At 41.8% G+C, this 11,222-nt stretch overlaps 1 long non-coding RNA gene and 1 other non-coding gene across 4 annotated transcripts; one reads left to right on the top strand and one right to left on the bottom strand.

Moving 5' to 3' along the window:
• Positions 1–942: 942 nt before the first annotated feature.
• Positions 943–4,569, top strand: LOC119334524. Of its 3 annotated transcripts, none has more exons than XR_005161389.1 (4): positions 943–1,631; positions 2,481–2,599; positions 3,054–3,172; positions 4,314–4,569. It is a non-coding gene; the product is annotated as an uncharacterized LOC119334524 (long non-coding RNA). The 3 variants fall into 3 exon arrangements; XR_005161388.1 differs by having other exon boundaries at positions 2,474–2,599; positions 4,320–4,569; XR_005161387.1 differs by having other exon boundaries at positions 2,474–2,599; positions 4,314–4,568.
• A 2,483-nt stretch (positions 4,570–7,052) lies between these two features.
• On the bottom strand, positions 7,053–7,125 carry TRNAR-UCU. Its single transcript has one exon. It is a non-coding gene; the product is annotated as a tRNA-Arg (tRNA).
• Between the last annotated feature and the right edge of the window lie 4,097 nt (positions 7,126–11,222).

Below are 11,222 nucleotides of genomic sequence, written 5' to 3'. Positions count from 1 at the left end.
CTACTAATAAAGCACAGAGTGCTTCTGGTCGTCCGTCATGGTCGTTTTACAAAAAAGCCCCTTTGTTTGTGAGAATTCAACCCGCAGTCCTATCTTAAGTGGATATCTGAGAAAACGTTTCGTTTTTGCACAAAACACCCTGGCGTTCAGAGTATTCAACGCGCGGTCTGAGCAGATTTGTAAAGAAAAAAAAACACAACCACACACGCACGGGCTCACCTCCTCTCCCTCTCGCCCATGAAGTCGCCGCTACCGCCGCCGCCCACACCGGCCGCTTTCGGCGAGCTCCAGCGCCGCACAGCACGCCCCCGAGCCCCCCAAGCTCCGCGCCTCCCTCCCCTCCGTCCAGATTCTCCGCTCCCGGCCTCTACTGCCCGCTCGCAACCACACCCCCGTGGCTAGGGTTTTGGGCAGTGCTTCGCCGGCCCGTCTCCGGCGGCCCCAGGTTCATCCCTCCTTCCCCTTTCTTGGCCGGGATCCTCCACCCCTACATCTCACCTTCTCTTCATATCCTCTGTTGCAGATGTAGATGGAGCACGCCATGGGATTTCCCCATCCACCACGCTCGCTGCCGTCAAGGGCAGGAAGGAACCCTAGCCAGCAGCACCTCCTCACCTCGGATGATGCCTCTGCTGCACCAAGATAGGGCAAGCAATCCCCATCTGCTCTCTATCTCTCCCATTAGCACAAGTCCATTTTTTAAACAAAATTCTGCTACTGCGCCAAATAGTCCATGAACAGATATATTTTTTATTTGTGAACTGGTATCCTTCAAAACATAAATAGTGTATATATGTGCTATTTTCATTTTTGTTCCCTTCTCATTTTTGTGCTTTTATTTGCAAGCTCATAAAATAGTTACAGTAAAAATGCCAGTGTGTGCGAGGTCACTATTGACAAGTCATTGTAGTGCTACTACTGCATTAATCTTAGTTGTGAAGCTATGGTCTGTTCTTTGGTACAACAATGAAATGTTAATATGTTATTCTCCTTTTATGCTTTGTGTCAGTGCACTGTGGTATGACGCCAACACTTATTTGGCACCTACATTGCATCGACAATTTGTCAGCTTACAGTTTGTACCATCGAGAATTTTCACGCTTTACACCTGCAGCTATATCGCTATACTATAAATATGTTTAGATGTCTAAAATGGTCTTGGTACTGAACCTGACTGATAATGTATTTGGTGTATCTTTTCTGTAGAATTAGTACCAGAGTTCTATTTGTATTATTAATTGTGTAGAGCTGATAATTAGACCATAGAGTCGTTGTTGATTTGGTTTATTCCTTGGCAGATCATTTAAGTACTTTATCTTATTACAAAAACTGAACGAAAATATAGCAGCAATACATTTCATGACATAGTGTTATCCGTGCAAGAAAATTGCTTGATTGATTATTAATAAATGTAAGCAATCTATCATGTAGGTTTTGTTCGATCCTACACTTAAAGAAAATCATACTGAAGATCTGAGCTTAAGTGTTCCAACAGCTGAAGCACCAGCTCAAGATGAAGGGAATCTCTTAATATGATTGTAGATCCATTCCCGTAAAGTGCAGTTAGAATATGGAATCCACCTCGAACTCGGTTTAAAAAACAGAAAGCATATGGAATTTTGCTCTATCAGGTAGCAATTTGGTTGTTCAATCCATCCATAGTTACATTTGAAGATATATTGTTGAATTTCCTTATTTTGTGAATACAAGTCTGAACTTTTAGGACATCTGGCACATGAGTTTGAACCATCCAATTATAGTGCTACTAATTTTGGGTCACTACATCATGCAATACTATGGATGTTGTTTAACATGGCAAAGTTGGATTTTTTTTATTCTTTTTTCAGATTAGAATCACTTTAGCAATGCCATATAGATAATACAAGATGTGGCAAAGTGTTGCATTCAATAGAGATTACAGTGATAAATTGGTGAAATTAGTTTGCTCTCTGATCTCTGTTAGCTTTAACTCGCTAGGAAGCCATGTAGTCCTATTTTTAGTACTAGGAGGAGAACGTATATTAAATATATGCCATCCAGGGAATTGATCTCTATTGTGCTGGGGAAAACTAAGCCAGAGCAAGCACTTACTCAAGGCAAGGAGCAGTGCTCGTACTTGCTCATGGTTGAGGTAGATTCAGGTTAAATTTTATGTGTTGATTCCCTTCTCTTTCACATGTCTAGGTCTTTGTGCCTGATCAAGCTGTTCTTTGACAAGTATTATCTTTGAGTGATGCCATGTTGGTAATAAAAATACTATATAACTCACATTTCTTATATGTTCCTTTTTCATTTTTGTCCTTTCATTTGAAAGCTCATATGGTCAATTTTGGAGGCGACTACATGTATATACTGCTGATGTTACATGTAAACAAATTCGATGCTTTCATGCATATGACCGTGCACATCACCGAACCCTTTCCATTCTATTGCAAGGTCAAATAGTTTTTCGTGTTCTAACTCTTTGGGATAGTCTGCAGTTATTTGGTTCATCGTCGCGCCTCAAGTTTCCAACAGCGCCGTGGCTGTACACCGTCGACTTCGCCGGAAATCCTTCTGCACATACTCTACTGTCCGCCGAAACTTTGTCTGACCTGAGGTACATACTATAGTGTCATCAATTTGTATCTGTCATCAACTACTTACTTCTTAAGTATGTATGTCGTCAACTATACTACTTATTAAAAGGGAGAAATAGATGATATGTTAGAGATAGATGAAACAATAGCCCTGTGAAACAGAGGATTCTGCTTTCTATGTGAGTATCTTGGTGCATTCTTGTTTCTGTATAAAATGCAGAGGTCATGAACGACAACTGATCTTGGATTTGAGTTTCTTTTAATCTTTAAATGATGTACAGGGCCAACAAATTCAGTTATTTGGTTTTGTAACTTGTGGTGAAAAAAGAGGTGAGGTAGAGAGAGAGAGAGAGAGAGAGAGAGAGAGAGAGAGAGAGAGAGAGCAGAGAGAGATGTGCACATCGCCGAACCCTTTCTATTCTATTGCAAGGTCAAATAGTTTTTCGTGTTCTAACTCTCTGGAATAATCTGCAGTTATTTGGCTCATCTTCACGCCTCAAGTTTCCGACAGCGCCGTGGCTGTACACCGCCGACTTCGCCGGAAATCTGTCTGCACATACTCTACTATCCGCCGAAACTTCGTCTGACCTGAGGTACATACTACAGTGTCATCGATTTGTATCTGTCATCAACTACTTACTTCTTAAGTCTGTATAGCATCAACTATACTACTTATTAAAAGGGAGAAAGAGAGGATATGTTAGAGCTAGATGAAACAATAGTACTGTGAAAGAGAGGATTCTGCTCTCTATGTGAGTATCTTGGTGCATGCTTGTTTCTAAATAAAATGCAGAGATCATGAATGAATTAAAACATGCTCTCTGATGTTTTCAGTTAAAGTAGTATCAGTTGTATACTTGTATACACCCCATTTGAAAAATAGTATGTATATGCTCCTTGCAAACTACTACGTAAATCTAAACGTTTTACATAAGACTGTCCGTCTAGATACAATAACTAATTAGTATTTTAATAACTAGAATTGCATGGCTTGATCGCTCTGCTTGGGTCTTCTCTTATGTCTGAGTGCACCATGTGCGGTTTAAATAAGTCTTCTAACTGTTTGGGCTAATTTGCGTTCTGTTTTGATTTGAGCTGATGGGATGAGATGTGACCCCGCTGCTGGGCGTCGCAAATGCCACTGCTCCAATGTGTGCCCCAGCTTCGGTGATGTACGGGCGAGGCAACACGATTTGGAGCAGTGACCCTCCTTCCAAGAAATCAAGTTTTTTCGTTCAGATTTTAGAGCTCGAGTTTCAGCTTAGTTCAAGGATAGAAAAGCATAGTCCTTATGGATTCAACAAGGAAGACCATTAGCCGCCACCTTTTCAGAATTGGATGGTGTGGTGCACCTTCATCCTGCTGTCCAATTCCTTAGCTTATTTGCTTTAACTGTACTACAGTTATATAGCAGGATAAGGATCCAATCTTGTGATGCCTCTCCATTTGCACCATCGTCAAAAGTTGCACATGAGTTGATTCAGACTTTCAGAATTCATAGAACACCTAGAGTTAATCGGCCTGAAGGTATATCATATCCTAAGGGAAGGGGACCCGGTTCAGATTTGTCACTACTATGTGCTGTTGGATAGCCATGGTATGTATTAGTTTTGTTTTACAACAGTTTGATTCTTGGGAGTTGGGATATCAGGTGTATACATTACTTTTCTTATGAATTTGTTCTCTTTTAGTGCACTATCTATCTATCTAATCTATCTATCGAACTTTGCAAAGAAATAGATGGCGACGGCTCAGCGGCGTCGTGGTGAATGGCGAAGCTTCTCAAATGGACGGAAGAGAGGTGGTGACGCGCGGCTGGGAGACGTACATATTTAACGAAATACGATTCATAAGGTTTCATATTAACAAAAAATGATGGTCTTTGTAGAGTAATATGAACATTTTGTTGATTCCAGGACAACTTTATTCTCCAATACGAATCTGTAAGAAAAGATATGACATACATTTGTGCAAATTGATAATGTAAGCTCATCTCGAAACTTTATTCTTTTTTCAAGTTTGATTTACTTGGTCGTGCCAACTTTCATTCTGTCAAAACAGGCTTTTCTGTTGAAAAAACAGAATATGTAGGAAATGAAATGGTGTCTCATAATTCATTGGATGTAGACCAGTAGGGTCAATTACAAATTGTTGGCTGTAAATGACTTTCAGTTTCTAGCTTTCATAAAATTTAGACATGTACTCTTTAACAGTATGTTGTGGTTGATGGTGGTCCTATGTGCTGGTTCAAATGATCATGTTGGATAATATTGCTTTTACTAGCAGTTGCAGTGCTCTTATTATTTTATTTCCACAAATATCACCATGTTTTGCTATTGATGTAATGCTATATTCCTTGACTGAAATCAAACCCTTTAGTTGCTACTGTGGTGCTTTTATTATTGTTATATTCCAGAAAGTTGCAGTTTATTTGCTCTAAAACTAATCCATGGATGATAGTTTATGCTGCTGATCACTGCACGATTCTAATCAAACGGTCTGTTGCAGTTTGATTATATGCATGGATGGCTCGATCTCACTGTCGTCCAAAGATCTTCTTATGGGTGTTGTGTGCATATATTCAATAATGGTTTAAGTTTCAATTAAAATCGTTAACTGGACTCCCATAATTGCGGTGGCGTATTATTCGGCAAAACGTGCTGCTTGGACGAAACAATTGATCAACTCTGACCGCAGCTGGTAGGGGGCACCAAACAGAGACTGCTTGCCCCACCTCTCCCCCTCCCAGCCCCATGGGGAACTCTCCATTACGGCGCACCACGAGAGGAAGGGATAGGCCCATTTCGACATAGGAGGTAGACACGACGTGGCGGCGGCGCAGAGCACTTTGCCAAGGGAGACTTAAGAATGGATAACGATAAGGAAGATGAGTTCGTGCGTCCATATTTTAATAAAAGTTAACGTCAAGTGCTTTATTGGGCCAAGCCCAAATAGTTAAAAAAAATCTTCCCAATTAAACAACCATACGTAAAAATTGCCTAACAAAGATGCTATAAAAATATCTGTAATTTTTTAACACAATAAAAATAGCTTTAAAATGTTCACGGTTTTACATATGTTCACACTATCTTTGTTTAAAAAAAATATGTTCGCATTTTCTACAAAACTTAAAAATTCCCAAAAAGGTTCCATTTTTTACTAAAACAAAGTCCATCTAGAAATGTACAACCAAAAACAAAATATTCTTTTCATAAAAAACATCTATTAAAAAAAATCCCGTAAAAAATGTTCTTTTTTAGAGAAATGTTCAAATTTTCATAAAAACATTAACTATTCTTAAAAAGTGTTCCAATTTTTATGAAAATGTTAACTTTTATTAAAAATAAGGATTTTTCACGGTTAACCTTATTATGGACATTTATTAAAACTAAATATAAAAAAGATGCACAATGGTGCATGAAGCTGGTTGTGCCTTTTTTTGCCCGGTGCAACGCACGGGTATTTGTACTAGTACTAATAAAGCATGGGCTGGGCTGTTTCTGGTTGTCCATTACGCCATTTTACTAATAAATCCCTCAGTTTTCTGTAAATCAACCCGCAGTATACATTTAAGTTATAACCGAACCGTTTTTTCTCAGTTTCTCAGAAAACCCCCTGACATTTTAGACAATCAACCCGCCATCCATATTTAAGTCAGCCGAAACGTTTTTTTAGTTTTAACAGAAAACCCCTTCACGTTTTGGTTAATCAATCTACAGTTTATGTAAAATAAGATTATTCATATCTTTTAAACCGTAACTTAGATTTTAACATGTTATATATGAAACTAGATTAGAAAAATATGTAGAATCTAAATATGAAGTTATTTTTAGCTGTTAAATATTTCTAAAATATAATTTTTGATGCTAACTTAATATATAGTGTATGGTCTGTTTTTTTATACCGTCGGTGATTCGAATTGCAAATAAACATCTATTAAAACCAGAGTGAGAGAAAAAACATCGAGAACCATGCATACACAACTATGAAAAACCTTGCGGGAAAAAAACAACATACTTTTTATCTTATTCCAAGCGAGTGTGCGCACGTGCGCGCGCGCAAAAGAAAGAGACATTAAGACTAACCACATTCAAACGTGTTTTCATTGTGTGAGCACAGAAGTCACTCGGCAACACAAATGTGATGCCATGTGAAACTAAAAGACGTGGGCCTATTAATGTCTTGAGTCATGGTTATTGGGTTAAGAGTGTGTGTTATTTTCTTTCCCGTTGCAATGCATGAGCTTTTTTTCGAGCAAGTGTGTGAGTATAGAGGAAATACAAATGTGATGCCATGTGAAACTAAAAAACACGGGCCAATTAAGGTCTTGAGTCATAGTTATTGGGTTAAGAATGTGTGTTATTTTCTTTCCCGTTGCAACGCACGGTTTTTTTGCTAGTTTATATGAATGAAAGGATAAATAATTTATACTCCACATAGCCAACGAAGAGGCGATACTGACAAAAAATAAAGCACGCCCGGTGGGACTCGAACCCACAATCGCTTGATTAGAAGTCAAACGCCTTATCCATTAGGCCACGGGCGCTCTGTGCTATTACGTTCCACTTAAGTCTAATTATCTTGTCTGAGCAGTTTCTCGAACGCGCACTCCACCATTCGGTAGAGAAGAGAAGTCCATGATCCGATCACCCATCCATGAAGAAGCGCATATACAGTTTTATCCATGACTTGTTGCAGCCAAGCCCTTGCGTAGGTCGACCAGCCTATCACAAACTGGACCCCAAAAAAATCACTAAACGTGCATCATTTTTTAACACAGTACAGACGCAAGCGTTTATATACACACACATACACTCATCCGAATGAAGTACACATGCACCCTACCTCTATGAGCACCTTCGAAAGACTGAGCCGGTATATCATCTTGAAATTTATAAAGTCACCATAGGCACCTCGTCGTCGACGGGAATGTCTCATCCTGATGGGTTTGGAATACCACAGTCTCTCTAACCATTCAATCACAGATTGGTTCGCCTAAACGTGCACCGTTGATGAGGGGAAAAGTTTGTTGTCTCGGAAAACCAATATCCATCATGTGTGACATGTCACCCCAATAGACCTAGGTTTTTTTAAAAAAAAACTTTCAATCCATTCATTATGCCATGGCAGTACAAAGAACACATAAATAAAAAAAAGTTGCATCCATGTCCATAGACCATCTAGCGACGACTATAAACACTGAAGTGAGCCGAAGGTGCACCGCTGTCATCGCTCCTCCCTCACCGGAGTCGGGCCAAACTTGTTGAAGTAGAAATTCAGGAAGTCATTGTGCTATGGCCCCATAAGATTAGCGCATCAGAACAGTAACCGTTGATGATACACGAAAGAAGATGGACAAAACCTGGATCCGAACAGATCCATCGAGGATCAGCTACGATCGAATCCGCCGGAGACACACCTCTACACACCCTCTCACAACACTAGACACATCACGGAAACGGGGCAAAGCGGAGAGAATCTTATCGCATCCTCATGAAGCTGCCACCGCCTCGTCTTCCTAAGCAGGACATAACCATAAGCAAACTCATAAAAACACCTAAAACCAGAGCAAGATCCTTCCGGCCTGCAAGGGCCGTTTTCCACCCTGTTTAACTTCATAAATAGACCTATGTTTGATTTCATAACTCGCCCTTTCACTTTTATTATCCAATTTTACAACGGCAAAACAAAATGTGAGTTAGAACTCCTCGCATAGTAGTAAACAGAAATAGGCCACATGTCGCCTAACCGCAGGTGACACATGCGGCAACGAGATCAACACCAACTCCGCCCCCATCGCCTGCTCCTCCTCCTCCTCGCCGCCGTCGGGGGAAGCAAGTGCAGTGGCGGGCTGCGGGGCCTCTCTTTCTATTTGCTCCAGCAGCTCCTCATGCGATGGCCCGCAGTGCGTGTAGCACCAAGGCGGCGGACGACAAAGCCCCGACGACGACTGGCGGTGGTCATTAGATCTTCGGACGACGACAATTGTTGTGTACTCGCCCTTAATCAAAATCAGTAGATCGATTCAATTGGGCGGCAACACACAAGCTTGGTTGTTTGCACATCCATCGTGTGCTTCAAGTGGCTCGCAACATCTCACCTAGCACAAGGCACTAGGACGCGGTGCGATCCGCTGACTGCTCCTATGCTTTTGTTCCCAGTCAGCTATAGCCAGACCATGAAGACATCTCACGGTGGTGGCCGACTACTGTCGCTGACGGTGGCAAGCTGTGTTGATTCGTGATAGCATTGCTCAGGTATGCTTGGACTTGTTCTTCGGGGTGAAAATCTAGAACTTGGTCTATGGTGCTTGGATCTGGTGACGACGATGCCGCAACATTGTTCTTTTCCTTAAGTCGTAGTTGTTGAAAAACAACATTGTCCTCGTGGTGTCAAGTGATGGTTGGCAGATATGATCGTTGTTATAGTTTGTCGATCGTTGTTTTGATCGCTTTGGGGATTTTCTTCTTCTTTTCCTCGCTAAGGCATAGATTTGCTCTTGTATGACTTTGCTCTTTTGACGTGGTATTTGTGTGTGTGCTTTGTTGTTGATTGTGTGGATCCTAAATATGCAGAGCCCGGATGTGTGCTTGTATCCACTTGATGATTAATTTAAGTTCATAAGTCCACCCTTTGTCAAAGGCTAATGCGGAGTTAACTTTTGGACTTAAGAAGGCTGGAGAGCTCAGGTTAGGCAAACGCGCCCATAGCCTACGACACCCTTTCGCTGCCGCACCCACTCGCTCCGCCGCCATTCGTCCTTGTATTTTTAGAGTGGCTACAACATGCAAGTTGTCTTTATATTTTTGTCGTCCTTTCTCCTTGTTTGTTGTGGGTATTGGATTGACCCTTCGTTGTCTTCAAACTATTTTATCTAATCTTGTTAAAGATGGCGCGCAGGACCGACTTCAAGAGATGACTGTTGATGACAATGCAAAAGAAGGAATCGCTTATGTCCGCGTCCGACACGCTCTAGTATGGTGAGGAGATCGAGCTGAACATAGAAGCTCTAGTTGAGTGCCTGAAGGCCTGTCCAGAACAACTAATGAAGTGACGGGTGTCTGACGGCTAGAAGGAGCACGAATGACGTTGACTCTCCCGAGGGCGCACCGTCCTACTGCCAAGATCCATGAGATTGCCACCACCAAGCCCTCGGGTGCGGAACCCGATTTTCATTTTCCAGAGGTTCACACAGATGCATAGGAAGTGGGCGAGCTCTTCACCTAAAGGATATCATTTGGCCTGTAGTTATAAGGAGCTCTGTATGCCGAGTTAGTCCTGCATGTATGAACTTTTTTGTTTAGGATGTATATTTATTATGCCCCATGTGCTTTTTTACATCTTGCATCTATCCCTCATTAGTGTAAGTATCCTTTAGCTATAACTCTTTTTCAACCAAGCAACATTAAGGTGCCTGAGGTTGCATCAAGAAGTTCCTCTTGGAGGTCGCTACAACCGATGTTTAGTATGCGACTGCATCCGGGGCCAAGCTTTTGTCTCAGATGTCTTAGAACTGTTCTGGGATACCTCACGATGGAAAGTAAGCAACCGAAGGAGATCGATAGATCGATCTTGTTGTTCGATGCAGCCCCAAGTATGCTCATGGGGAGGTCAGTATTATGATGCAGCGGTCCGGACATTTAGGGAGATCTCCTTGATGCAACCTCCAAGCTGGGAGGTCCACTTTGCATGATGCATCCCTCGAGTCTATCTACGATGAGGTCATTTTGGATGCATCCCCCAAGTCTATCTCGAAGAGATCAATGTTTTGAGTGATTGAAATAATAATGGAAATCACAAAACTGATTATGGAGTGGAACACGTTTATTCATAATTGTTTGAACAAACTAAAAGTATAATTGAGGAATATAAAAAGTTCTTAAATGGGTAAAACTATACGGTTGGGTGGTGTACCACATGTGCTTGGCCGCGTTGCCGAATTTAAGAAACCGGGGTGCGACACCTTTCCTCCTGGTTTAGCCTTCGCCTATGGTAGTTATCTTTTTGGATTCAGTTGAGTCTCTGGAGACCTTCATGTTGTCCTGAGCCGGTGGTGGAGCATGGTCGGCTCTTGTTTTCTTTGATGGTCCAACGTCCATGGCCTTCTTTGTGTCATCGACCCCGAGGGAGGCGAGCTCAGCTTTAGTGAGTTCAAGGTTATCCACCTCGACCTCGTGTGTGTTCTTGATAGCCCTGCTAACTGTGATCACCCTGTTTGGGCCGGTTATTTTAAGCTTCATATATGCGGCATGGGGGATGGCCATAAACTTTGAGTGCACATGACGTCCTAGGTGTTGATGATCTTTGGGGTCTAGATTGTCGGTTTCCCCATGAAATACCTCGGCCTCCCCATCACTGTCACAAGAATTCGCCAGGTTCAGTTGCGGTTCATACTAAACATAATTAGGGATAGACTTGTGGGTTGGAAAGGTCGCCTCATGTTGGTTGATTGTGTGCTTATTGTTATACGGACCTTTGCTCTTACGATGTTGCATGCGCCGAAAATTTTCTTCAAGGGCATCGACAAGGTGTGATGTTGTTTCCTACTAGCGCATGGGAATGATCTTTATAGCATCAGCTGCAAGGTGAACTGGCCCAAGTACGCTCTCTGGTCTAACACGCTAGGGCTTGGCATTCACGGGC

Source organism: Triticum dicoccoides, chromosome 7A, assembly GCF_002162155.2.
Source record: "Triticum dicoccoides isolate Atlit2015 ecotype Zavitan chromosome 7A, WEW_v2.0, whole genome shotgun sequence".
Classification (NCBI taxonomy): domain Eukaryota; kingdom Viridiplantae; phylum Streptophyta; class Magnoliopsida; order Poales; family Poaceae; genus Triticum; species Triticum dicoccoides.
This window is presented reverse-complemented; position numbering and strand designations above follow the sequence as displayed.